Genomic DNA, 26,885 nt, shown 5'->3' with positions numbered 1-26,885 from the left:
TGCCCGCCTTCTGTGTGCGGCCACCACACTGCTTCTTCCTGCCTGTTGGGGTACTCTGCCTCCCTCCCCCTGTGTGCTGCTGGCCTTGCTCTGCGTGTCCTCCTGCCACATTGGGTCAGTTACTAGATCATCCACCACCTCCTCCTCTTCCACTTGTGCACCACGATCCTCCTCCTCACTTCATGGCAATTGTGTCTCGTCATCGTCCACCTCTTGTGACAAATTGCCAGCGTCGACTTCCTGTGGCTGTGGCTGTGCAAATATTTGGGCATCGCTACGTGGGATCTCCTCTTCCACCACTTCAAGCGTATCAGGCGAGGGGCCCAAATCTGGAAATGGACCAGTGAACAGCTCTTCAGAGTGTCAAAGTGTGGGATCAGTTGCTGTCTGACGACACTCGGCATGGTGGGAGGAAGGAGCATCAGGGTGTGGAGGATTATGCGATCGAGACTCATGACTACTGAAACTTGACCGTGTGGAAGACAGACCGGAGGTGGTGGTGCCCAGGTAACTGGGAGTATTATCTGCTATCCAATTAATAACCTGTTCACACTCATCAGTTCGCAATACTGGTGTTGTAGTGTGCTTCCCTAGTAATTCGGTCAAGAAGTGGGAGCGAGAAGATGTGGCTGTTGGTTGTGGCACATTTTCACCTTGGCCATGGCCCCATCCTCTACACGCACCATCACCAGAACGTCCAGTTCCACGTCCCTTGCCACGCGCCTTGCCCATTGTAAATGAAGTAAAATAGCTTATACTCGCACCATCAATGGAAAAAGGGTAATAAAAAGGAGATTAGAACCGTGGAAGAGGAAAACCAGAGTTCTATTTCTCTGGCCTACACCAGACTCTTTTAAACAGATATATTTGTGTCTGAACGGTCAGGGAGACACTATAACTGTTTTTTTTTTGCGGAAAAAATGACAAAAGCAGGATAATACAGAGATTTGAACCGTGGAACTGCAAAACCACAGTTCTAGTTATCTGGCCTACACCAGACTCTTTTAAACAGATATATTTGTGTCTTAACAGTCAGGGAGACACTATTACAATTTTTTTTTACGGAAAAAATGCTAAAAAAAGCAGGATAATACAGAGATTTGACCAGTGGAACTGCAAAACCATAGTTCTAGTTATCTGGCCTACACCAGACTCTTTTAAACAGATATAATGGTGTCTGAAAAGTCACAGACACACTCACTTTTTTTTGGGGGGGGTGGGAAATACCAAAAGGTTAATAAGACGCGTATTTGTACAGTCTGACTGAGGAAAAAAAAATACAGGATTTAGATGAAAAAAAAAGGATTTTTCCTGGCCCCTGAGACCAGGGATAAGTCTAGCAATTTGACCAACAGGAGCACAGAGGACTGTAATGCAGCGTTTGCTGGTATAACCACTGCGTCTCCTATACAGCCTGCCTGCCTCCCTGCCTGATATCTGGGATGGATATTAGTCCTGACAAGGACTGTTTGTTTGATTTGGCAGGCTTTAGAGACCCTACACTACCTATTTCGCACTATATATCTCTCTCTAACTCAGCAGCACTCTCCCTACACTGTCTGATCCGGAGCGACTGTGTCCTAGATGGCGGCGCCCGGTTTTAAATACTCGAGGTGACGCTGTGCGGCCATCCAATCACTGTAATGCCCACAAACAACATGGCTGTGGCATTACAGTGACTGGCTGACAATCCCTGCATGTTCATTGGCTCTGTAAAGAGTGGCAAACGTGCAGGGCGGAGACCCGAGCTCCCGCCCGAGTAACCCGGAAATGCTCGGTGCTCGACGAACATCCCGAGTAGTGAGATGCTCGGGCGAGTACCGAGCAGTGTCGAGCATGCTCGCTCAACACTAGTCATTAGTCATTACGCTTGGCATAATTCCATTACAATGTGATCTTAGCAACTGAGGAATTAAAGAATCACTTCTATATTTTATTTTCTGACAAGATAGTATAACATCCCATCGTGCTTCATTCTGTTTCCATCTGCATACAGATATGTGCTTGTGTTGAGGACAGGCTCAAGGCACAATGGTATGCATACTGTATGGAGAGGATGTCCCACCTTGCAAACTTTATGGGTTAAAGTAATGGACCTCATGTCTACTATTAAAGGCTCCAAAATACCTAATAAGCCTGCTTGCTGTTTTTTTACTCTTGAATGATCCCAGGCTGTTTGAAGACACTTATACAATTTTTGCTAGTAGCTGCTTGTACTCTTCCTCTCAGGAAAATCACTCATCTTCCCTCTATAACATAATGGTTTCAAGAAATACTCCATCTTCAGAAAATGGAGGAGATTCATGGCAGGGTCAATAGCACTTTAGTCAAATTTGTGGCAATTTGGAAACTGTGGCTGCCATTCATACTCCAGAGTTTAGAATGTGCAGTACAGAAAAAAAGGGATATGTATAAACTTTATATGTTACTGTATACCTATGTTGAAAAATCTGATGTCTCTTTTCTGTCTGGTTTCTGCTGATCAACAGGTACATCAAGAAATTGTTCACCATCATCTCCTCTATGCTTTAGTTTTTCTATTGCTTGTCTGTTTCCTGTTTCTCTTTTCCTGCCTTTATAGCATTTTTCGCAATTTAAAGAAATTTGTGGTTATCATGTTCATCTCTATTGAAATGTCAGTAGTGAAGTGTCGCTGACCAGACTTCTCATATTGTCTGTTTTGCTTGATCTTTTTGTGACTGCCCTAAGCTTCTCAGTATCTGATTATCTATATGATATTTGCTTATTAATAAAAAATTAGTTCATTAAAAAATAAATGCTAAAAAAAAGTACCTCTGAATGTTACGTATTTATTTATTCATGTCATCATTTTGGATTTACTTTTGCTTTTTAAAGGAGAGTAGAACAAAATATAAAATAGAAGCCCAATGTGAATATTTAAATATGAGGTATTGATAAATGTACTATATGCAGTAAAACTTAATCTCCTCATGTTTAAATCACCACTCCCTGCCTCCCTCCCTCTCGATTTCCCTCTTCCTGTTTCTCATCTACTTGGAAGTCCTTTCAGCTATTAGCTGATGTCTTTTCCTCTGACCATGCAACTTGCTGTCGGACATGGTAAAAATGCTTTTCTTATATCTTCTATAACGAAGTGTGTTGCTCTCAATGCTGAATGTGTCTTCTTTAATAGTGTTTTTCTTGTTTCTGATGAAAGATTAGATCTTGTTTTTACATAAATACTTGAAATGTTTCTCTGACATATTGTAATTTGCTTGCTTCATTTCTTTCTTAGAAAGTTTTTTACTCACAAGAACTATTTTAGCTCATGTTGATAACCTGTTGATGTTGTTTTTTTTAAGTTGAGATGTATTTTTACTTTACTATTTCAGAAAGTGTTGTATATTTGCTTGTGATTATACCGGATGAAGGCTCTGGTCTAGGTTGCACATCAGTCATATATTCCTGGACAGTAGAGATGAGCGGTGTTCGACTAGAACTGTTCGCCAATCTCAAATTCGAGCTGTTTTGGGCAGTGTTCGAGTTGTTCGACGAATTCAAACGATTTGCAAAAAATTCGGCTGTTCGAGGTTATGTTCGATAACTGTTCATGCACCAAAAGCATAACTGGATTTTTTCACATCATGCAGGGATTGTCTGCCACTCACTGTAATGCCACAGCCATGGTGGTTGTGGCATTACAGTGGTTGCCCAAATCGATGGGAACAGTGCTCACAGTGAAACATGAAAAGCCGGCAATTCAGCAGCGGCATACACCGGTACCCAACAATTTAGAACAGAAAGAATAGAGCATCACACATAGATTAGATAGATAGAAACATGTCAGTCACATATATAAGAAGTACAGTGACAGTGTTGGTTACTGTACTTGTCATTTAGTGTTAAAGGATTTATTAAAAAAAAAAACAATAGTGTTTTCATGCACCGTCTCTTTAAAAAAGCCGGCCAACAATTCAGCATCGGTACCCGACAATTTAGAACACAAAGAATAGAGCATCACACATAGATTAGATAGATAGAAACATGTCAGTCACATATATAATAAGTACAGTGATAGTGCTGATTACTGTACTTGTCATTTAGTGTTAAAATAAAGGATTTATTAAAAAAAAAATTGGCATGGGGTTCCCCGTAATTTTGGTCTCTAGCAGAGGTTAAGCAGATGGCTGGGGCAGATGTTTAAAGCCTGGGAAGGGGGTAATACCCACGGAGCTTCCCAGGCTACTAATATCAGCCCCCAGCTGAATACCTAGCCTTTACTAGCTACTAAAATAGGGGACCCCAAAAAAAAATGACGAGGGGTCCCCCCTATTTTAATAGCTAGAAAAGGCTAGGCAGACAGCTGGGGGCTGATATTAATAGCCCAGGAAGGGTGCCATGAATATTGGCCCCCTCCCAGGATAGAAACACCAGCCGTCAGCCGCCCCAGACATGGCGCATCCATAGGATGCGCCAATTCTGGCACTTAGCCTCGCTCTTCCCACTGCCCTGTAGTGGTGGCAGTGGGGTAATAGGGCTGGGGTTGATGTCAGCTTATAATGCCAGCTGACATCAAGCCCAGGTTAGTAATGGAGAGGCGTTTATAAGACACCCCCATTACTAACCCCATAATCAAAGTTAAAAAAAAACACAAACACCCAGAATAAAGTCCTTTAATTGAAATAAAGACACATTCCTTTAATGTTCTAAATTAAACCATACTTACCGTCACGCCCATTCCAGCTAAAGCCAACGATCTCCTGCAATAAAAATAAAATAATTAACCAACCTCATCCTTACCTTTCCATGGTTCCCAGGACAGCTTCAGCTCTGCTACATTGACATGACAGGCTTGATCGCAGCAGAAAGCTTCCATCCAGCTTGCCATGCCGCAGACACTGAGAAGCGCAGGCATGCTTGCGCTCCTCAGTGTCTCGCTGTGACGGCATCCAGATGAGCCGAGTTCATGTCCAATGAACTCAGCTCACCTGATGCACGTCACTGACAACGTGGGAGATTTCTCCTGCGTATGCAGTGAGCGTGAGAGAATTCTCCTGCGCATGCGGTGAGCGCAGGAGAATTCTCCCACGCTGTCAGTGACGTGCATGAGGTGAGCTGAGTTCATTGGACATGAACTCGGCTCACCTGGATGCCGTCACAGTGAGACACTGAGGAGCGCAAGCATGCCTGCGCTTCTCAGTGTTTGCGGCATGGCAAGCTGGATGGCAGCTTTCTGCTGCGATCCAGCCTGTCATGTCAATGTAGCAGAACTGAAGCCGTACTGGGAACCATGGAAAGGTAAGGATGAGGTTGGTTTATTATTTTACTTTTATTGCAGAAAACATTGGCTTCAGCTGGAATGGGCGTGACGGTAAGTATGGTTTAATTTAGAACATTAAAGAATTGTGTCTTTATTTCAATTAAAGGACTTTATTCTGGGTGTTGTGTTTTTTTAAATACTTTACTAGAAATTCATGGCGGTCATGTCTAATATTGGCGTGAACCCATGAATTTCAGGTTAGGGCCAGCTGATAATACCAAGCTGGCCCTAACCCCTTTATTACCCAGTGAGCCACCGCACCAGGGCCCTGGATGAGTTGGGTACAGTGCCAGAAGATGGCGCTTCTATGAACGCGCTATTTTCTGGGGTGGCTGCGGACTGCAATTTGCAGCGGGGGGGGGGGTGCAGAAAGCTTGGGCCTCCCTGCATTGCGGATTCCAGCCCCCAGCTGCTTAGTTGTACCTGGCTGGACACAAAAATGGGTGCAGCCCCACGTCAATTTTTTTAAAATTATTTCATGAAATTCAAGAAATAATTAAAAAAAGGGCTTCCCTGTATTTTTGTTTCCAGCCAGGTACAAATAGGCATCTAGGGGTTGGGGGTAGCCCATTCCTGCCTGCTGTACCAGGCTGGTCACAAAAACATGGCGAAAGCCACGTCAAATTTTTGGTGAAAAATTCATTAAAAATTTAAAAAAAAAAACACATTTAGGGACTGCATCTTTATTAACCCCTCCACTTGAGGGGTTAATAAAGATGCAGTCCCTAAATTATTTTTTTTTTAAATTATGTTTTAATTAATTTTTCCCAAAAATTTTGATGTGGGCTTCGCCATATTTTTGTATGCTAGCCAGGTACAGCTTCCAGGAACGGGCTGCCCCCAACCACCAGCTGCCTATTTGTACCTGGCTGGAAACAACAATATAGGGAAGCCCTTTTTTTTTATTATTTCATGAATTTCATGAAATAATTAAAAAAAAAAAAATGTGAGGCTTCGCCCTATTTTTGTTTCCAGCCAGGTACAGCTAGGCAGCTGGGGGCTGGAATCCGCAGCGCAGGGAGGCCCAAGCTTTCTGCCCCCCCGCTGCAAATTGCAGTCCGCAGCCACCCCAGTAATTGGCGCGTTCATAGAAGCGCCATCTTCTGGCGCTGTACCCAACTCATCCAGGGCCCTGGTGCGGTAGCTCACTGGGTAATAAAGGGGTTAGGGCCAGCTTGGTATTATCAGCTGGCCCTAAGCCCGAAATTAATGGGGTCACGCTAGTATTAGACATGACCGCCAGGAATTTCTAGTAAAGTATTTGAAAAAACACAACACCCAGAATAAAGTACTTTAATTGAAATAAAGACACATTCCTTTAATGTTCTAAATTAAGCGATACTTACCGTCACGCCCATTCCAGCTGAAGCCGATGTCTTCTGCAATAAAAATAAAATTATAAGCTAACCTCATCCTTACCTTTCCATGGTTCCCAGGACAGCTTCAGCTCTGCTACATCGAGATGACAGGCTGGACCGCAACAGACCGCTGCCATCAAGCTTGCCATGTAGCAGACACTGAGAAGCTCCTCAGTGAAGCTCCTCAGTGTCTGGCTGTGATGGCATCCAGATGAGCCGAGTTCATGTCTAATGAACTCAGCTCACCTCATGCACGTCACTGACAGCGTGGGAGAATTCTCCTGCGCATGTGGTGAGCGCAGGAGAATTCTCTCACGCTCACCGCATGCGCAGGAGAATGCTCCCACGCTGTCAATGATGTGCATGAGGTGAGCTGAGTTCATTGGACATGAACTCGGCTCATCTGGATGCCGTCACAGTGAGACACTGAGGAGCGCAAGCATGCCTGCGCTTCTCAGTGTCTGTGGCATGGCAAGCTGGATGGCAGCTTTCTGCTGCGATCCAGCCTGTCATGTCAATGTAGTAGAGCTGAAGCCGTCCTGGGAACCATGGAAAGGTAAGGATGAGGTTGGTTTATTATTTTATTTTTATTGCAGAAGTTCGTTGGCTTCAGCTGGAATGGGCATGACGGTAAGTATGGTTTAATTTAGAACATTAAAGGAATGTGTCTTTATTTCAATTAAAGGACTTTATTCTGGGTGTTTGTGTTTTTTTTAACTTTGACTATGGGGTTAGTAATGGGGGTGTCTTATAGACGCCTCTCCATTACTAACCTGGGCTTGATGTCAGCTGGCATTATAAGCTGACATCAACCCCAGCCCTATTACCCCACTGCCACCACTACAGGGCAGTGGGAAGAGCGAGGCTAAGTAACATAGTAACATAGTAACATAGTTTTTAAGGTTGAAGGAAGACTAAGTCCATCTAGTTCAACCCATAGCCTAACATGTTGATCCAGAGGAAGGCAAAAAAAAACGTGGCTGTAACGGGTCTGGGAGGTGGAACCTCTGAGCTACGATACAAAGGGGCAGTCCTTGTAAGGAAGCGGGTGGCTCCCAGGGTAGGCGGGCAGGTAGTCACGGCAAGTGACGGGGACAGTCTCTGGGTAGAAGGGCAGGAGGTCACGGCAAGTGACGGGGACAGTCTCTGGGTAGAAGGGCAGGAGGTCACGGCAAGTGACGGAGGCAGTCTCTGGGTAGGGGGGCAGGAGGTCACGGCAAGTGACGGGAACAGTCTCTTGACAGGCGGGTGGTCACGGCAAGTGACGGCAAAGCCTCCAGATAGGCTAGCAGGCGGGTAGCAGGTGGACGCTCCCAGGTGAGCGGGCAAGAGTCTCTGGACAGGCAGGTGGTCACAGCAGGTGACGGCGGAGCCTCCAGGTAGGCTAGCAGGCAGGTAGCAGGTGGACGCTCCCAGGTGAGCGGGTAAGAGTCTCTGGACAGGCAGGTGGTCACAGCACGTGACGGAAGAGCCTCCAGGTAGGCTAGCAGGCAGGTAGCAGGAGGACGCTCCCAGGTGAGCGGGTAAGAGTCTCTGGGCAGGCAGGTGGTCACAGCACGTGACGGCTGAGCCTCCAGGTAGGCTAGCAGGCAGGTAGCAGATGAGCGCTCCCAGGTGAGCGGGCAATCAGATCCATAGACAGACTGGCAGGGCTGGTAGGCAGACTGTCGGACCGAAGGAATGCAAGTAGATAGACAAGTATCAGGCAGGTATCAAGCAGGAATCTGGCAGGTAACTGGCAGGTAACTGGTAACGGGACCTGAGGGCTGAAGCAGAGTGATAGACTATGCAACAACATTGCTCGGGCACCTCCATTTTGGAGGAGGTGCCTTATATATGGTGAGGTCCTCCGGCCATTGGCCGGGGACTCCTTAGGACAGCGCGCGCGGCCCCTGTAAGAGAGGGGGAGCGCGCGCGCGCCCTAAGCACAGTGGCCGGGAAGCAGCGCGCGCTGCCAGCAGAGCGGGAGGAGGACGCCGGGCACGGAGCGGAGAGGTGAGGCGAACAGCGTCCCTGCCTAGCAGGAGGCAGGGACGCCGACGCTACAGTACCCCCCCCTTTAGGCCCCCCCTTTTTTAGGCCAGACAGAAATTTATCAAGGATGAGAGGGCCATGGATGTTCTCCCGGGGCTCCCAAGTCCTCTCCTCAGGACCAAACCCCTTCCAATTCACTAGAAAAAACGTCTTTCCTCTTACCCTTTTGGTGGCCAGAATGTTCTCTACCTCAAACTCGTTTTCAGCGGAAACCGGAGCAGGAGGCGTACCTGTAGACTTGGAAAAAGAGTTAAGTACCACGGGTTTGAGGAGAGATACATGGAAGGAGTTAGGGATCCGCAAGTTGGCCAGGAGTTTCAATTTATAGGCCACTGAGTTGATTTGCTTGATAACTTCCAGTGGGCCGATGAACCGAGGCCCTAACTTGTAGGAAGGAATCTTGAGCCGGACATACTTGGACGAGAGCCAGACTTTATCTCCAGGACGGAATTGTGGAGGATCCAGGCTTTTTTTGTCAGCGTGTTTTTTCATCCGCTCGGACGACTGAAGGAGTGCGGATCGGGTACTCTCCCAAATGGAGGAGAATTCGCTAACGAGAGATTCCGCAGCCGGATTGTCCACCGAGGTGGAGACTGGAAATGGGATCCGAGGATGCTGACCGAAGACTACAAAAAACGGGGATTTGGAGGAAGATTCGCTCTCGTGATTATTGTAAGAGAACTCGGCCCATGGTAGGAGATCCACCCAGTCCGAATGGTGGGCATTAACGAAGTGCCGGAGGTAACTGGTCAGGATCTGATTGATCCGCTCCACTTGACCATTGGACTGTGGGTGGTAAGCGGAGGAGAAGTCCAGGGTGACGTCCAGCAGCTTACATGTGGCTTTCCAGAAGCGTGAGGTGAACTGAACCCCACGATCCGACACGATGTGGAGGGGCAGGCCATGGAGACGGAAGATGTGGCAGATAAAGTCTTTAGCCAGCTCGGGTGCAGACGGGAGGCCCGGCAGGGGAATGAAGTGAGCCATCTTGGAAAAGCGGTCAGCGACCACCCAAATGACCGTACAACCGGCAGAGACAGGGAGATCCATTATAAAGTCCATAGCTATATGCTGCCACGGGGCAGCAGGTACTGGAAGAGGAAGGAGGCGACCGGCTGGCAGATGTCTCGGAAACTTGTTGCGGGCGCAGGACACACAGGCTGAAACAAAGTCTATTACGTCCTTGTGCAGGGTAGGCCACCAGTAATGCCGGGTAATAAGCTGGAGGGTCTTTTTCTGACCGGCGTGGCCAGCTAGCTTAGACGAGTGACCCCAGTGTAGGATCTTCTTCCGATCAGGTACTGTTACAAACGTCTTACCGGGAGGGAGACGATTTAGATTCACGGGGGCCACCTGCATTACTCTGGTGGGATCAATGATGTGCTTAGGCTCCTCCTCTAGATCAGACACCAGGAAGGATCGGGACAAGGCGTCAGCTTTGATGTTTTTGTCTGCCGGGCGAAAATGAAGAACGAAATCAAAGCGGGCAAAAAACAAGGACCACCGGGCTTGGCGTGGGTTAAGTCTCTGGGCGCTCTGGAGGTAAGCCAAGTTCTTGTGGTCCGTGTAGATAATTACTGGGTGAAGAGCCCCCTTGAGCAGGTAACGCCACTCCTCCAGTGCCAGCTTAATGGCCAATAACTCTCGGTCTCCTATAGAATAATTGCGCTCAGAAGGGGAGAAGAGTTTGGAGAAGAAGCCGCAAGTTACCATTCTTCCGGAAGACGACTTTTGGGTAAGTACCACTCCGGCTCCAGAGGAGGAAGCGTCCACTTCCAGGAAGAATTGTTTGTTGCCGTCCGGACAATGCAGCACCGGGGCGGAAGAGAAAGCCTGTTTTATGGAAAGAAAGGCTTCCTCTGCTTCGGGCGGCCATTCTCTGGGATTAGTGCCCTTACGGGTGAGCGCAGAGATTGGGGCATTCCGGGAAGAGAAGTGCGGTATGAAGAGGCGGTAGTAGTTGGCGAAGCCCAGGAACCGCTGAATAGCCTTCAACCCCTCTGGTCGGGGCCACTTCTGGATGGCAGACAGTTTCTCAGGATCCATTCGTAGGCCGGTCTGAGAGATTATGTAGCCCAAGAACGGAAGCGAGGTCTGCTCAAAGAGGCACTTCTCATATTTAGCGTAGAGGTGGTTCTGTCTGAGCCTGAGCAGGACCTGACGAACATCCCTCCGGTGAGTGAGAAGATCCGGAGAGAAGACCAAAATGTCGTCCAGGTACACCACTACGCAGGAGTAGAGAAGGTCCCGGAAGATGTCATTGACCAACTCTTGAAAGACGGCGGGAGCGTTACAGAGACCGAAGGGCATTACCAGATATTCATAGTGGCCGTCCCGGGTGTTGAATGCCGTCTTCCATTCATCCCCCTGACGGATACGGACCAGGTTATACGCCCCACGGAGGTCCAGCTTGGTGAAGATTCTAGCCCCCCTCAGACGGTCAAATAATTCCGGAATGAGCGGAAGGGGGTATTTATTCTTCACCGTGATCTGGTTAAGGCCTCTATAGTCTATACAGGGACGGAGTGAGCCGTCCTTCTTTTTGACGAAGAAGAAGCCTGCTCCCGCCAGGGAGGTCGATTTCCGGATAAATCCCCGGGCCAGATTCTCCTCAATATATTCAGACATGGACCGGGTCTCAGCAGCGGACAAAGGGTAAATACGGCCATGGGGAGGAGTAGCGCCGGGCATCAGGTCGATTGGGCAGTCGTATGGTCTATGAGGGGGTAATGTCTCTGCCTCCTTTTTATTAAAGACGTCCGCATAAGACCAATAGGGAACCGGAAGACCAGGTAGATTGGCTGGGGTAGGAGAAGGACGGACAGGATGGACGGGAACTAAACAAGTCTTATGGCAGTCCTGTCCCCAGCGAAGGATTTCTCCGGTCTGCCAATCAAGCACGGGTGCATGTTTTTGAAGCCAAGGTAGGCCTAGCAAGAGGGCGTGAGAGAGTCCAGGCAGAACATGAAAGAAGATGCTCTCAGAGTGCAGCATTCCCACCTGCAGGGTTATGGATTCGGTGATGAGTTGGATGGGATGTGGTAAGAGGCCCCCATCTACGGCAGCGACAGACAAGGGTACAGCTAGAGGTTTGGTGGGAATGCGGTATTTCTCTACCAGGGACTGAGAAATGAGATTTCCGGCAGCTCCAGAGTCAAGTTGGGCTAGTTCAAAATAACGGTTCTCCCCGCAGATGATAGAGACCGACAGCAGCAGAGATGGAGAGGGTTTACTCTTGTCTAGGACGACCTCTCTGAGCGATCCTAGACACAGGCGTTTCCCCACCTCTCCGGGCAGGAACGGATCCGGTGCTCCTTACTGCCACAGTAGAAGCAGCTCCCCTCGGCTCGGCGTAACTCTTGACGGGTCTTGACCATCTTGGTCTGGTCGACCTGCATAGGCTCGGGTGAGTGCGCCTGGGGAGTAGCGGGAGAAGTGACAGGTTTCTGAAAGGTAGGGGCTAGACGTGGAAGCCTCCTCTCACGAATGACCTCTTTGGCGCGTTCCTGGAACCGGATGTCAATCCGGGTGGCAAGAGTTATCAAGTCGTCGAGAGTGGTAGGTATGTCCCGACTGACGAGTTCATCTTTAATACGGCCGGACAGACCCTCCCAAAAGACAGACACCAGGGCGTCGTTATCCCAGGCCAGCTCCGAAGCAAGGGTACGGAACCGTATGGCATATTGGCCCACGGTGAGATTTCCTTGATGGAGGCGTAGCAGAGATGATGCGGATGAGGTCTTCCGTCCGGGTTCGTCGAAGACTTTCCCGAAAGCCGTGAGAAAGGCTGGCAGGTTGGACACCAGGGAGTCTCCTCTCTCCCATAGAGGATTTAGCCAAGCCAGTGCCTCCCCTGTGAGATGGGACATGATGAAGGCTACTTTGGCCCGGTCGGAGATAAACTGGTGGGACAGGAGTTCAAAGTGCAGGGTGCACTGGTTTATGAAGCCCCGAGCTTGAGCGGGGTCGCCTCCGAAGCGAGGAGGTGCAGAAAGCCGGGGTCCGGGGCAGGATGCCATGGTATTGGTGGGCAGCGGCGCTGCCGGGCTGCGAGTCATGACACTAGCGGTGGTTGCTGGTGGAGCAGTCAGAGTGTCCAGGTGAGAGTTGACATTCCGCAGATGACTCAGGATGGACTCCTGTTGGGACCTCTGACGGGACAGTTCATGACATAGGTCCGAGAGCGAGGGAGCTTGGGTGCCACCGGGTTCCATGGCCCGAGCAAACTGTAACGGGTCTGGGAGGTGGAACCTCTGAGCTACGATACAAAGGGGCAGTCCTTGTAAGGAAGCGGGTGGCTCCCAGGGTAGGCGGGCAGGTAGTCACGGCAAGTGACGGGGACAGTCTCTGGGTAGAAGGGCAGGAGGTCACGGCAAGTGACGGGGACAGTCTCTGGGTAGAAGGGCAGGAGGTCACGGCAAGTGACGGAGACAGTCTCTGGGTAGGGGGGCAGGAGGTCACGGCAAGTGACGGGAACAGTCTCTTGACAGGCGGGTGGTCACGGTAAGTGACGGCGGAGCCTCCAGATAGGCTAGCAGGCGGGTAGCAGGTGGACGCTCCCAGGTGAGCGGGCAAGAGTCTCTGAACAGGCAGGTGGTCACAGCAAGTGACGGCAGAGCCTCCAGGTAGGCAAGCAGGCAGGTAGCAGGCGGACGCTCCCAGGTGAGCAGGCAAGAGTCTCTGGACAGGCAGGTGGTCACAGCAGGTGACGGCGGAGCCTCCAGGTAGGCTAGCAGGCAGGTAGCAGGCGGACGTTCCGAGGTGAGCGGGTAAGAGTCTCTGGACAGGCAGGTGGTCACAGCACGTGACGGCAGAGCCTCCAGGTAGGCTAGCAGGCAGGTAGCAGGCGGACGCTCCCAGGTGAGCGGGCAAGAGTCTCTGGGCAGGCAGGTGGTCACAGCACGTGACGGCAGAGCCTCCAGGTAGGCTTGCAGGCAGGTAGCAGGTGGACGCTCCCACGTGAGCGGGTAAGAGTCTCTGGGCAGGCAGGTGGTCACAGCACGTGACGGCAGAGCCTCTAGGTAGGCTAGCAGGCAGGTAGCAGATGAGCGCTCCCAGGTGAGCGGGCAATCAGATCCATAGACAGACTGGCAGGGCTGGTAAGCAGACTGTCGAACCGAAGGAATGCAAGTAGATAGACAAGTATCAGGCAGGTATCAAGCAGGAATCTGGCAGGTAACTGGTAACGGGACCTGAGGGCTGAAGCAGAGTGATAGACTATGCAACAACATTGCTCGGGCACCTCCATTTTGGAGGAGGTGCCTTATATATGGTGAGGTCCTCCGGCCATTGGCCGGGGACTCCTTAGGACGGCGCGCGCGGCCCCTTTAAGAGAGGGGGAGCATGCGCGCGCACCCTAAGCACAGTGGCCGGGAAGCAGCGCGCGCTGCCAGCAGAGCGGGAGGACGACGCTCGGCACGGAGCGGAGAGGTGAGGGGAACAGCGTCCCTGCCTAGCAGGAGGCAGGGACGCCGACGCTACAGTGGCAAACACTAAGCTTCACATTGGAGAAAAAATTCCTTCCTGACTCCATACGACAATCAGACTAGTTCCCTGGATCAACGCCCTATCAAGGAATCTAGTATATATAACCTGTAATATTATACTTTTCAAGAAAGGCATCCATGCCCTTTTTAAATTTTAATAGTGAATCACTCATTACAACATCATGCGGCAGAGAGTTCCATAGTCTCACTGCTCTTACAGTAAAGAATCCCCATCTGTGATTATGATTAAACCTTCTTTCCTCCAGACGTAGAAAATGCCCCCTTGTCCCCGTCTCTGGCCTCAGAGTAAAAAGATCAGTAGAAACGTCTTTGTACTGTCCCCTCATATACTTGTACATAGTAATAAGATCACCCTTTAGCCTTTTTTCCACATTAAATAGCCCCAAGTGTAATAACCTGTCTTGGTATTGCAGACCCCCCAGTCCTCTAATAACCTTGGTCGCTCTTCTCTGCACCCTCTCTAGTTCAGCTATGTCTTTCAAATACACCGGAGACCAGAACTGTACACAGTATTCTAAGTGTGGTCGCACTATTGACTTGTATAGAGGTAAAATTATGTTCTCCTCATGAGCTTCTATGCCTCTTTTAATGCATCCCATTATTTTATTTGCCTTTGCAGCAGCTGCCTGACACTGGCCACTAAACGTGAGCTTGTCATCTACCAATACACCCAGGTCTTTTTCAGTTACAGTTTTGCCCAGTGTTTTACAATTAAGCATATAATTATACATTTTATTTCCTCTGCCCAAGTGCATTACCTTACATTTATCCCCATTAAGCTCATTTGCCATTTATCAGCCCAAGCTTCTAGTTTACATAGATCCTCCTGTAATATAAAATTGTCCTCCTCTGTATTGATTATCCTGCAGAGTTTAGTGTCATCTGCAAATATTGAAATATTACTCTGTATGCCCCCTACAAGGTCATTAATAAATATGTTAAAAAGAAGGGGGCCCAATACTGACCCATGTGGTACCCCACTGTTAACTGAGACCCAGTCTAAGTGTTTTCCATTAATAACCACCCTTTGTTTCCTATCACTGAGCCAATTCTTAACCCACATACATATATTTCCCCTATCCTCATTGTTCTCATTTTATGTATCAACCTTTTGTGTGGAACCGTATCAAAAGCTTTTGAAAAGTCCATATACACAACATCCACTGCATTTCCTTGGTCCAGTCCATAACTTGCCTCCTCATAAAAACTGATCAGATTAGTTTGACAGGAACGGTCCCTCGTAAACCCATATTGATATTGGGTCATGAGGTTATTCTTCTTCAGATACTCTATTATAGCATCTCTTAGGAAACCCTTCAGGATTTTACGCACAGTAGAGGTCAAGCTTACAGGCCTATAATTTCCAAGTTCAGTTTTTGTCCCCCTTTTTGAATATTGGCACCACATTTGCTATACGCCAGTCGTGTGGCACAGACCCTGTTATTATGGAATCTTTAAAGATTAAAAATAATGGTCTATCTATGACGTTACTTAATTCCTGCAGTACTCGCGGGTGTATCCCATCTGGGCCCGGGGATTTGTCAACTTTAGTGATTTTTAGACGCCGCCGTACTTCCTGCTGGGTTAAGAAAGTGACATTTACTGGAGAATTTTTGCTATCACTGATCATGTTTTCTGTCATGCAATTTTATTGTGTAAATACTGTTAAAAAAAAAATAATTTAGCATATTGCTTTTCCTCATCCTCATCCACCATTTCACCCAGACTATTTTTAAGGGGACCAACACTATCATTTTTTAGTTTTTTACTATTTATGTAGTTAAAGAATATTTTGGGGTTATTTTTACTTTCTCTGGCAATGGTTCTCTCTGCCTCAATCTTTGCTGCCTTGATTTGTTTTTTACATAATTTATTTAATTTTCTATATTTCTATATAGAAATATATATGGATGCGCCATTTCTGGGGCGGCTGATGGCTGGTGTTTCTAGCCTGGGAGGGGGCCAATATTCATGGCACCCTTCCTGGGCTACTAATATCAGCCCCCAGCTGTCTGCCTAGCCTTTTCTAGCTATTAAAATAGGGGGGACCCCACATCATTTTTTGGGGGGTCCCCCATTTTAATAGCTAGCAAAGGCTAGGTATTCAGCTGGGGGCTGATATTAGTAGCTTGGGAAGGTCTGTGGGTATTACTCCCTTTCCAGGCTTCAAACATCTGCCCCAGCTGTCTGCTTAACCTCTGCTAGAGACTAAAATTACGGGGAACCCTACGCCAATTTTTTTTTAATAAATCCTTTAGTTTAACACTAAATGACAAGTACAGTAATCAACACTATCACTGTACTTCTTATATATGTGACTGACATGTTTCTATCTATCTAATCTATGTGTGATGCTCTATTCTTTCTGTTCTAAATTATCAGGTACTGATGCTGAATTGCCGGCTGTTTTTTTTAAAGAGAGTGTCTTCTGAGCAGTTTGTCAGATTTTGGACACCTTTGAAGGTGTTTTCTATGTGTTTTTGTTTGCCTGCCATTGGTTTTAACGGTGTTCGACGGTGTTCGACGAACAGTTCCACGAACATCCCGGTGTTCGACGAACCGGACCGAACCCGAACACTACGGGAGTGGCTCAACACTACTGGACAGTCCATAAAAATAGGTGACTTTTGTCCCGTGTTTGTAATACCATTAACATATTTATATTAGTATAATGAGATATAGACATGCACTATATGCGATACCAAACTTGCATATATATATTTTTTTCTTTCGAGGACCTGTCACGTGTCCAAAATCCCTATGCTGCCCTGAATCTGCCGCTGCTTTCCGTTTTTCGTTTAGCGCCTCTGTTGTGGAGATATGACCTTTTTCTCTATTTTGGCACTAAGTATGCATGTGGTCCAAGATGGTGTGGTCAGAAGATATTTCTGGTGGTGGGTACTCTTTAATCATCCCCCTCTAAGACGCTGCCAATCACAGCTTGGCAGCATCTAAAACTGGTTAAACAAGGTGTTCTCATGAGATCAACCTGTTCTTGTGAGACCACACAGTAAAAAGACTAATCTGAGCACACCTCATAGGCAAGTCACTCTGAGGATAGGGTGACCTTTTTTTTTAGACACATGACAGTTCTCCTTTAAGGGGTGAAACATTTGTTCCAAATTTTGTAAATAAAAATTGGTTTCCATTGCCATTTACCAAGACCCGTAATGTTTTTATTTTTCCTTTTGATAGTGCTGTGTGAGGGCATGTTATGGTAAGCTATATGGTGAGCGTTTTTATTTATACCATTTTTGTGGTACATACAATGTTTTGATTGCTTTTTATTGCATTTTCTATAGGGGAGTGAGGTGGCCAAATATAATGCAATTTGACATTTCGATTTATTTTTTCTTTACACCATTTACCGTATGGGTTAAATAATTTTAGATTTTGTGGCATTTATGGATGCTGCAGTACCATATATGTTTCTTTAATTTATTATGAAAAGAAAACAGATGAGTTGAATTTTTTTTTTACCTTTTTTTTTTATTTTTTAGTTTCATTTTTATTCCCCCTATGGGACTTGACACTATGGTCATGTGATTGCATATATATTGTAATATGTATTGTAATACCAAAGCATTGCAGTTTATAGGACAAATCACGGTCTGCCATGAAGCCAGCCTGTGGCTGAGATGCACAGGAAAGCCAAAAAGACAGCAATGAGAGCCTTTAGTAGGCCCCTGGCTACCATGGCATCCCATCGGTAGCCCATGTTGCAGGGGACCGATGCGAGCATGTGCACATGTGCATCCCAATGGTTAACAGTAGAGATCAGAGCTTAGCTCCAGCTGCTGCTGTTAGAGACAGATGCCGGTTATGTAACAATTCCAGCATCTGCTGCATATCTAGCAGGCTCAGATCCACACATAGATCAGTCGTGCAGTGTTCTGAGACTGAACTTTTAATTAGGGATTTTAGGGGCATCATTTTGTTACCTCCTGAGCTGGGGCAGTCATATCATTAGTGCAACCTGTGTGGCCACACAGGGGCCCAAGAGGTAATGGAGCTCATTTCCACCTCCAAAACTGGTGGAATTATGCATTATGAAGAGTTATTGGACTGCCGAGGGCCCATATACTGTTCTTGCACAGCGGCCCTTTTCTGCTTGTGTCTGCCAATGCTCCTAAGAGGGACATGACACATCCAAGAGCTTTGGTGACATCCCATTCTAAACTCATAGGCATTAATATAAAACAGCTATAGCAGCTTCCACTCTTTTGGGAAGTATTTCTATACCATTTTGGAGTGTGTCTGTGTTCATTTTGTGCCCAATCATTCAGAAGAATTTGTGAGGTCAGACACTGAAGTTGGATGAGGACACATGGCTCTCAATCTCTGTTTTAGTTCATCCCAAAGATGTTCGATGGGGTTGAAGTCCTGGCTCTATATAGAGCCACACCAAACTCACCCAACAATGCTATTATAAACATTATGCTGGAACAAAAAAGGGGCATTCCCCAAACGGCTCTTTCAATGTTTGAAGCATAGAATTGTCCAAAATGTCTAGCTAAATTGAGGTCTAAGGGGTAAGGTTTCACCTTGTGGAGAGTGACATACCGGCTCTGGCACGTCAAGATAAGAAGGCTCATTCGCCGTGCAATGCTCCTCTGGGAAATTTAATAAGCAAATTGCCTCTTCAGAGAAAAAGAGGACTTGAATTCTATAGCGACACCTACTTTGCACTGACGAGGGCCAACAGCCCAAAACACTGTCTGCAAATTGAGATTCTGATTTGGCTTTTATCCCAAGTCATATTGCACGACTCGTTAAAGGGTTGATTGTAACTTGTAGGATTGCTGCTTCCAACAGGTGGCGCTATAGAGTTCAAGTCCTCTATTTCTCTGAAGAGGCAAATTGCTTGCTAAATTGAAGCATTTAGACTTCCCTTCACTGGAACTAAGGGGCCAAGGCCAATCTCTGAAAACAACCCTAAAGCATTATCTCTTCTTCATTAAACTTTACTGTTGGTACATTGCATTTAGGCAGATAACATTCTCCTAGCATTTGCTAATTCCAGACTCATCCATCAGATTGTCAGATAAAAAAGCACGCTTTATCACTCCATAGACACATTTTCATTGCTTTACACTACTCAAGCTGACATTTGCTATTGTGCTTGGTGATGTAAGACTTGCATGTAGCCATCTTCTAAAGTTCTGGTCATGCGCAGTGCGCCTCTGAAGCCGGGAAGGGTACACCCGGCTACAGAAGTGCAATTATGCGAAATGAGCGGCGTGCATGAGCGAGATTTGTATGAGCTGGCAATGACGCCGGCTCATGCAAATTATGTTATTACACCCACAGGGTCGTGATAACATGGAAAGAGGGCTGACTAGTCTGGGGAAACTAACTCCCCATCGACTAGTCAAAGCTAGGGATGAGCGTTGTTCTACTCGAACTGTTCGCCAATCTCAAATTCGAGCTGTTTTGGGCGGTGTTCGAGCCGTTCGGCGAACACGAACAATTTGAGAAAAATTCGGCTGTTCGAGGTTATGTTCGATAACTGTTCGTGCACCAAAATCATAACTGGATTTTTTCTCAGTAATGATGAAAATTAATGTTAATACGCAGTTTGAGTGTACAGCGGGGCGGGGGGAGGGGCAGGGGATGGATCTCTGCAGGAACAATGAAGATCTCCATTTTTTTTTCTCTTTCCCGCATTTGCAGTGGGGAGGTGCAATCTGTCAGCCTATCAGCAGCGCACACACGGAGCGAAGTGCTTTTTTTCACACAAGCAAGGGCATGTGTCATTGGCAGTGTATGTCACATGTCCTTGCCCTATAAGACCAAGCCATTTTCCCCGTCGCCACCATTTTCTCACTGCTGCAGCTGCGTGTTAGACGGCACCGCTGTTGCTGTGTGCGCTATACCTTGTTAATTTCAAGCCAATTTTCGCACAAATATACAGATAGCTTGGGAGTAGGGAATAGTTGTGATTGCAGTCCTTTTAAGGACTAGGTTACAGCATTTCCTACGACTTTTATCAGGGAGGTCTGTGCTCTTAAATAGATAGATTGTGGGAGTAAAGACTAATTGTAATTGGAGTCCTTTTCAGGACTAGGTTACATGAGTTCCTATCAGTTTTTGCCAGGCAGGTCTGTGCCAGTGCTGTGCAAGTTTTTTTTCACAGCATTTGGCTGAATCTAGCAAAGCAAATCCTTTTTGGCCTATTGCAGAGTGTGTTAGTCAGTGGAGTAGCCTATCTGTGTTGCAAGATATAACACCTGTGTATAGAATACAAATTTTTTTACTGCACCTAGTGAAGTAAAATCTTTTGGGCATAGCATCATTCTATTAGTCCATCTATACTGACCTCCATCAGGTTGCAAATTGAATATAATTTTTTTCTGCATCTAGCTCTGAAAAAATATTTGGGCTTCTAGCAGTGTGTGGGACTTGGTCTATTAGTCCATCTATACTGACCTCCATCAGGTTGCAAATTAAAAATAATTTTTTTCTTCATTTAGCTCTGAAAAAATATTTGGGCTTCTAGCAGTGTGTGGGACTTGTTCTATTAGTCCTTCTATACTGACCTCCAGCAGGTTGCAAATTGAATATAATTTTTTTCTGCATCTAGCTCTGAAAAAATAGTTGGGCTTCTAGCGGTGTGTGGGACTTGGTCTATTAGTCCATCTATACTGACCTCCATCAGGTTGCAAATTAAAAATAATTTTTTTCTGCATCTAGCTCTGAAAAAATATTTGGGCTTCTAGCAGTGTGTGGGACTTGGTCTATTAGTCCATCTATACTGACCTCCATCAGGTTGCAAATTAAAAATAATTTTTTTCTGCATCTAGCTCTGAAAAAATATTTGGGCTTCTAGCGGTGTGTGGGACTTGGTCTATTAGTCCATCTATACTGACCTCCATCAGGTTGCAAATTAAAAATAATTTTTTTCTGCATCTAGCTCTGAAAAAATATTTGGGCTTCTAGCAGTGTGTGGGACTTGGTCTATTAGTCCATCTATACTGACCTCCATCAGGTTGCAAATTAAAAATAATTTTTTTCTGCATCTAGCTCTGAAAAAATATTTGGGCTTCTAGCGGTGTGTGGGACTTGGTCTATTAGTCCATCTATACTGACCTCCATCAGGTTGCAAATTAAAAATAATTTTTTTCTGCATCTAGCTCTGAAAAACTATTTGGGCTTCTAGCAGTGTGTGGGACTTGGTCTATTAGTCCATCTATACTGACCTCCATCAGGTTGCAAATTAAAAATAATTTTTTTCTTCATTTAGCTCTTAAAAAATATTTGGGCTTCTAGCAGTGTGTGTGACTTGTTCTATTAGTCCTTCTATACTGACCTCCAGCAGGTTGCAAATTGAATATAATTTTTTTCTGCATCTAGCTCTGAAAAAATAGTTGGGCTTCTAGCGGTGTGTGGGACTTGGTCTATTAGTCCATCTATACTGACCTCCATCAGGTTGCAAATTAAAAATAATTTTTTTCTGCATCTAGCTCTGAAAAAATATTTGGGCTTCTAGCAGTGTGTGGGACTTGGTCTATTAGTCCATCTATACTGACCTCCATCAGGTTGCAAATTAAAAATAATTTTTATCTGCATCTACAGTACCTCTGAAAAAATATTTGGGCTTCTAGCAGTGTGTGGGACTATTTGTATTAGTCCATCTATACTGACCTCCATCAGGTTGCAAATTCAAAATAATTTTTTTCTGCATCTAACCCAGCCAATAGTTTTGGCCTAATACCACAGTTTGGCCACTCAGCTCTGCTCGGTTACCATCCATTGTTTTTTTGTGCAAACAACTCCAGAGTTGTGAATTAGTTAACCACCAAAATGAGTGGAAAAAGGCCTGCTGCTGGTGGAAAGGGGAATAGGCGTGTTGGGAAGGGGAAAAAAGGTTGTGTCCGTGGGGTAGGTGTTAAAGCAACAGTAACATCTGCAGAAGAAAGACCATCTTCCAGCCAAACTAAAATGTCTACTTCTTTTAGCGGACAATGTGATAAGATCCCTTTCTTACGGCCACGCCAATCGCTACAAATTCCAGATGAGGCACAAAAACAGCAGGTGCTTCAACGGATATCAAGTGCTCCTTTAAGTGGGCTCTCCTCCACATCAACTTCAACATCACAAATACTCCAGTCCTCAAAGGTGTCACCCAAATCGCACTTGCTTCCTCACAGCTCCCAAATCTCCAGCTGCCCGTCTGAGTATGAGGTAGAACAGATGGTTGAGTCTGCAGAGCTGTTTACTCATACTATAGCCTGGGAATCAGAGGTCGACTCCAGCGCTTCTGTGAATCCAGACGAGGAAATGATCTGCACTGATGCCCAGAATCTTTATGAGTCGGATCCAGGACCAGACGCAGAAGGTTCTGACCATAATGTAGACCCTCATTCCCAAACTGTAACTCCTGTTGGTGGAGACAATGAGGAAGACGATGATAAGACTCAAATACCTGATTGGAGCGACAACTTTAGTTTTTTGTCAGGGCAGGAACAGGTTGGCTCTGAGGACGACGGGTGTGATAACGCACAGGGTGATGATGATGAGGTCGGAGATCCCACTTACTGTCAACCCACAGTCTGCCAAGAGATGAGGTCAGCAGAGGAGGTGGAGGAAGATGCTAGTGACGACGAGGTCAGGTTGCGCCTTCCTGGACAGAGACGTAGTACTGGAAGCACGTCAACAACTGCATCCTCAAACACAACTCTGCCTCTCACCACAAGTCGTGGTGGCTCTTCAGGTCGCATGGGTGCTAAGCCTTGCATAGCCTGGGCATTTTTTCAGATCGATAAAGATGACCCAACTCGTGTTATCTGTAACATTTGTCAGCAAAAGCTAAGTAGAGGCCAAAAAATACATAGTTTGAGTACTTCATGCATGAACCGGCACATGGACATGAAGCATAAGTTGCAGTGGGAAGCTCAGTGTGCTACAATGCGGCCTAGCCGGCCGGGCCAACCACCGTCTGCCATATCTTGTGCATCCGCGGCCTCTTCATCCTCTGTGACTGGGGGGACAGCAGTCACACCTGTTTTGGGGCGCAGACCTGCCACCTCTTTACCCGCAACAGCCAGCGTGATTGGCAGGTCATCATTTTCTTTGGAGGTGGTAACACCAGCTGGTGTTGAGCGCTGTCCGACATCGATAGCACCACCTTTGGATCAAGGCAACCTAACATGTCCGCCTGCATCTTCCTCACAGACCGGCAGTTTGCCGGGGACACCCTTATCAACCCCGTCTAAGCACAATAGCCAGCCCTCGGTCCCTCAGATGTGGACAAGTAAAAGACCATTTCCTCCTAGCCATGAGAAAGCTAAGAGGTTGAATTTCACCATCTGCAAGCTCTTGGCTACAGAAATGCTGCCTTTCCGCCTGGTGGACACAGAGGATTTTCGAGACCTTATGTCCGTCGCAGTGCCCCAGTACCAGATGCCCAGTCGGCACTACTTCTCAAAGAAAGGTGTGCCTGCGCTCCACCAGCATGTCGCACACAACATCACCGCTTCTTTGAGAAACTCTGTGTGTGACAGGGTGCATTTCACCACAGACACTTGGACGAGTAGGCATGGACAGGGGCGTTACATGTCGCTGACTGGGCACTGGGTAACTATGGTGACAGCAGGACAAGGGGCTGCTGTCCAAGTCTTGCCGTCCCCACGAGTTGTGCGTCAATCCTCTTTATGTCAAAGTTCCTCCACTGCTTCTGCCTCCTCAACCTCCTCTCGGTCTTCCACCTGCACCCAAAGCCTGTCTGGTCATGCCACAAGCTTTCTAACTGCGCAGAAGGGATCCTGCACACCTCCTTACTATGCTAGCAGTAGGGCTCAACGTCATCAGGCGGTTTTTACATTGAAATGTCTGGGAAATGTGAGTCACACAGCTGAGGAGTTGTGGTCAGCTCTGAAGAACCAATTTCATGAATGGTTGTCTCCACTGGACCTGAAACCAGGGAAGGCCGTGTGCGACAATGCTGCAAACCTGGGTGCGGCCCTTCGCCGGGGCAATGTCACACACGTGCCTTGTATGGCTCACGTGTTGAACCTGGTTGTCCAGCAATTTTTAGCCCACTATCCCAGACTAGATGGCCTTCTGCAGAGGGCACGGTCGCTGTGTGCTCACTTCCGCCGTTCGCATCCCGCAGCTCAGCGACTTACATCTCTACAGAAGTCGTTGGGCCTGCCACTTCACCGGCTAAAATGCGATGTGCCTACCCGGTGGAATTCAACTCTGCACATGTTGCAGCGACTGTGGCAGCACCGACAAGCCCTGGTGCAATACGTTCTGACGTATAGCCTGGGCCAACGAGATTCAGAGGTGGGGCAAATCACGCTGGAGGAGTGGTCTCAGATCAGGGACCTATGCACCCTTCTGCACAGTTTTGAAATGGCGACGAAGATGTTTAGTGCTGACGATGCCATTATCAGCATGACTATTCCGGTGATTTACATGCTGGAGCACATGTTAAACAGAATTCGGAGTCAGGTGGTGGCACAAGAGGAGGTAGAGGAAGTAGAGGAGGAGGAGTTGTATGCGGAAGGGCTAACATCTGCAAGGTCCAGACGGTCGGCAGCACCAAGGCAGCAGGCATGTGAGGGTGGGGGAGATGGTTTTACCAGGGCGCATGGTAGCAGCCAAACTAGTGAGGAAGGTGCAGGAGCCCAGGAAGAAGTGGAGGACGAACTGATGGAAGACTCATCAGATGAGGGAGACCTTGATCACATTTCTGTTGTGCGAGGTTGGGGGGAGAGGACAGAGGAAGGAAGCATGATTGTTACCTCGCCACCAACACAACAGGGACTTGGTGCTCCTGGATGCGCAACACACATGAGTGCCTTCTTGCTGCACTACCTGCAACATGACCCTCGAATTGTGAGAATTAGAAATAATCCTGACTACTGGGTTGCCACACTGTTAGATCCCCGGTACAAAAGTAAATTTGCAGAAATTATTCCTGCCATAGAAAGGGATGCACGCATGCAGGAGTATCAGCAGAGACTGTTGCAGAATCTTACATGTGCTTTTCCACAAAATACCAGTGGTGCACGTAGTGAATCTCACAGTTCCAACTTGCCAACCGTGGGACCGTCAAGTGTTCAGCACTCAAACCGTAACAGAACCACAGTATCTGCTGGTAACATCAATTTTGCGGAATCATTTCACCACTTTTTTAGCCCATCCTTTGCAAGGCCACAGGAGACAAGAAGTCTGACACATAGTCAACGCCTAGAGACGTGGTACAGGAGTATCTCCAAGTAAACATTGAAGCCACGACTGTGTCACTGGACCCTTGCTCTTTTTGGGCTTCCAATCTGGATAAATGGCCGGAGCTAGCCACTTACGCCTTGGAGATCTTGTCATGCCCCGCAGCCAGCGTTCTGTCTGAACGTGTGTTCAGCGCTGCTGGTGGTGTGCTGACAGATAAGCGCACGCGGCTCTCCACTGATAATGTAGACAGACTCACGTTCATAAAGATGAACAAATCATGGATCCGAAACGACTTTTCTACCCCTGTGTCATCCTGGGGAGAGTAAAAGCTTGATGATTGGTTAAAATCACCCTACCAACCGTTTTAAGCTTTCAAATTACTAATCATGTTTATCTGTATCTTGACTGGAAAATAATTTGGGCTTTGTAGCAGTGTGCAGCACTGATCCTATTAGGCCATCTATACTAAAGCTTCAGCAGATTTAAAATTAAAAATAATTTTTAGCTGCATCTAGCCCGGAAAATAATTTTGGGGCTCCGAGATGCGCAAGGCACATAAGTGCCTTCTTGCTGCACTACCTGCAGCATGACCCTCATATTGTCAGAATTCGAAGTAATCATGACTACTGGGTTGCCACACTCTTAGATCCCCCAAACTTTTCGATCAACCTTTTCATTTTAATAAAGACCAAAAAAATGGTCATTTTTGAAATTATAAGCATTAGCAGGTTGTTAGAAACTGAAATCAAACAGTTTTCAACTCAAAACTTTATTCTAGGTGATGTTACATTTTCACATAGGACCCCTTGTTCGAAAGGAGCTTCAGAACTCTCTCATCCATTGAATTTGTCAGGTTTTGGATGGTTTCTGCTTCAATTGTTTTGCATGAGGACAGAATACCCTCCCAGAGCTGTTGCTTAGATGTGAACTGCCTCCCGCCATCATAGACACTCCTTTTAATGATGCTCCAAAGGTTCTGAATGGGGTAGAGGTCAGGGGAGCATGGGGGTCACACCATAAGTTTGTCCCCTTTTATGCCCATATCAGCCAGAGATGCAGATGTTTTATGTGCAGCATGAGATGGTGCATTATCATGCAGAAAAATGATCTTGCTGTGAAATACACGGTTCTTCTTCTTGAACCATGGCAGGAAGTGCTGTTTGAGAAAATCCACATACATTATGGAGTTCATCTTTAGCGCCTTCAGGGATCCTAAAGGGGCCGACAATCTCTCTCCCCATGATTCCAGCCCAAAACATTACTCCACCTCCTCCTTGTTGGCGCTGTAGCCGTGTTTGCGTGGGGTGTCCATCAACCAGCCATCCTCCACTCCATCCATCTGGACCATCGAGCGCTGCACGGCACTCATCCGTGAACAAAACAGTTTTGAAATCAGTCTTCATGTAATGTTTGGCCCACTGGAGCCGTTTCTGCTTGTGTGAAGTGGATAGAGGAGGTCGACAGGATGGCGCATGCACAGCTGCAAACCTCTGAAGGACCCTGCATCTTGTTGTTCGGGGGACGTTG

General features: G+C 47.0%; 1 protein-coding gene across 1 annotated transcript in view; it reads left to right on the top strand.

Moving 5' to 3' along the window:
* Nucleotides 1–2,977: 2,977 nt before the first annotated feature.
* Nucleotides 2,978–26,885, top strand: part of LOC141228954 (interleukin-5 receptor subunit alpha-like) — a 231,413-nt gene continuing 207,505 nt past the window's right edge. Inside the window, exon 1 of the mRNA XM_073667367.1 lies at nt 2,978–3,081. The gene's annotated coding sequence lies outside the window, so the exon portion shown is untranslated. The remainder of the gene's footprint in view (nt 3,082–26,885) is intronic.

The sequence above is a fragment of the Phyllobates terribilis genome, unplaced genomic scaffold, assembly GCF_046119375.1.
Source record: "Phyllobates terribilis strain yellow unplaced genomic scaffold, ASM4611937v1 Scaffold_2__4_contigs__length_985480577, whole genome shotgun sequence".
Classification (NCBI taxonomy): domain Eukaryota; kingdom Metazoa; phylum Chordata; class Amphibia; order Anura; family Dendrobatidae; genus Phyllobates; species Phyllobates terribilis.
Note: the sequence above shows the minus strand (reverse complement) of the source record. Positions and strands in the feature narration are given on the sequence as shown.